Source organism: Octopus bimaculoides, chromosome 2 (genome assembly GCF_001194135.2).
Source record: "Octopus bimaculoides isolate UCB-OBI-ISO-001 chromosome 2, ASM119413v2, whole genome shotgun sequence".
Classification (NCBI taxonomy): Eukaryota; Metazoa; Mollusca; class Cephalopoda; order Octopoda; family Octopodidae; genus Octopus; species Octopus bimaculoides.
The window spans coordinates 169,664,624-169,667,379 of NC_068982.1; positions in this window are offsets into that span (position 1 = coordinate 169,664,624).

A 2,756-nucleotide genomic window follows, 5' to 3' on the forward strand; every position below is an offset into this window, starting at 1 on the left:
TATATATATATATATATATATATGTATGAAGGGATGTGAGCTAGTAGTTGCTGTGTACATCTCGTGATAATAAAGCTGTAGGCACTTAATTTGACGCTGTTCCAGTCTATTCAGAAGTAAATGAATACTAGCTGGGTGCTGGGGCAGCACTCACTCACTCACTCACTCACTCTCTCTCTCATTTTCTCCTCCTCTCTCTGTCACAATCTGGTTGTGCTCCTGGACCAAATGTAAGAGGGCCGAGAAGGTTTTTATATCTGCTCGCGACTTTAATTACCTAAACGTTTAGCGAAAGCATAGTACATACTACCGAGGTATACTCGCTCGCTGACTGTGCTACACACGCACGCGCGCGCGTACATTGGATTGGATTGCCTATACTCAGTCCCACCTAGCACTATCTGATGTGGAGGCTGTGATTACATTCTACCGCCTTGGGAAATTAACGACACGCTGTACCTTAAAAATTATTAGGCGAGGTGGCCTTTCAACCTCTCGGAGGTTATTAAAATAAAATACCAGTGTAGAATGGTCGATGGTATCGATTAACTTTCTCTCGTCAAAATTGAATGCCATGTGCCTTAAACAGGAACCATTATATACGTACACGTCAAAACATTGATTCCCCTCACAGAATGCTGATGTCCAATTGGTTGGCCACCTGAATGAATATAAACACAATGCACTTGGAGAAAAATGACAGAAATCCATGTGTTCGATATCTCATCATTGTGGTTAATTGATAAATCAGGAAAATGAATTGATGTGGTGAAGAATATGAAATTTTTTGGGGATGGAGTAGGTTGTTTGTTTCGGAGTCACTATATATAGAAGTATCATTAGCATGATGTTTTCTCGGCACCACGCAGCAGAAATTTGTTCAAACTAAGTAAGATTTTCCGCATTTGTTAGGATTGACCTTTAAATAGTTTCAAAATATCAGAGCTTTCTGATTGCTTTCGCGTAATCTAGAAGTATTATTTATTTGCTTTACTTTTAATGTAAATATATATTATTTAGCATCAGCAGTGGAATGGAATGACAAGAAGGGTAATTCGCTGACGCAGATCGTGCCTCCGCATTAAACTTCACTGAACTTGCATCATTATCTCACATATTTCTGAGACCTTCTAACTTTTATTTATTATGTCAAAACTTAAATTCTTTCGGTGTGGTTTACATACATACGCACGCATACACGTACATAACAATTTCTTGAAGAAAGAAAAAAAGAGACAAACTTGTGTGCACATACACGCAGAAGGAAACACACACAATAAAACATGGACTCATAAATAAGAGTGCTCGCCCATTATCTTCCTTGACTGGAACATATTTTCTGCTGAGGAACAACATTCAGTTTTATTACTTCCGATTCGTCACGAAGATTACAGCTCGAAATGTTGACCTTTATTTTGTAACTTCAGTACAGCGTAAAGTTAATGACCGTGTATTTTTTTATTTATGGTGTTTTTCGCTCCTGAGATCTTAAAGAAAAAAAAAAAGCCATTTGTATCTTTAAAAATCAAATCCTGCCCGCTAAAGCAATGATTCAGCAACAGCATGGTCTGCTCTTCTGGCAGCTGCACACATTATTTGTATTATATATATGTATATATATATATATATATATATATATATATATATATATATATATATATATATATACACACACACACATACACACACATATATATATATGCGTATATATATATATATATATATATATGTATGTAGATATGCACCACATACACACACATAGATGCACGCGCGCGCGCGCACACACACATACAAACGTATATGTACATGCACATACGTAATTTAGATATATTCAATGGATTTGGAAACAACTTCGTGTACATAAGAATACTCAGAAATACATACTGCACACATTCAAACACTAATATATAGTTTAAACATTAATATAAAGCATCTTGCAGCACATAGCGAGGTTAAAAGCAATCACTTCAGTGGGTGCTCTAGAAATTACGGTTTGAAATTGACGAAGGTTGTGTTTGTTAGGGATTCAGAGTTCAAATCGGTTCTTGAGAATGCTGAAAATTGTGACAGGAAGACGATTTTTGTTCTACTGATTTCATCTACATCTTGACGAGTGCGAAAGTCTTCAACACTCAGTCAGGAAGATACAACTAAGAATGGCAAAACATACCTTTACAGTGTCTGTTTTCTTTCTCTTGTTAGTAATATCATCTCCATTCTTATTTCCATTGTCCCTTTTCCTTCCGTCTTACACCATTTCACGTCACTTTTTCTCTATCTGTATCTATCTCTCTACTGATATTTCTTTTAATCTATCTTTTGCCTACTTTTATTTCTCTCTTGTTCACTCACTTCTCGTGCTCGGCAAATTGTCTTCTTTTCCTCATATTACTCCTTCATTTCTTATGATTTCTTCGCTACTCATCCTGACACACCTCAATAGACACACTTGATAACAAAGTTCTGTATGCATGATTGAATTCTGAGTAGTAACACACCTCCAAATTTGATCAATAAAAACCTTCCATAATATCTTTTCCTTAGAATTTATCCTACAACTCAATTACCATTCAACAGAGCTCTACTTATCCCAGAAAAATTACACTCGCAAGACATAATATAAAGGCAAAATGAATCAAAAGTACCAGAGTTCGACGGCGGCTAAGCAGGCTAAAAGTACGAAGTCACCTCCAACACTATTCTAGTTAAGGAATTGTATATACACACACACACACACACATATATATATATATATA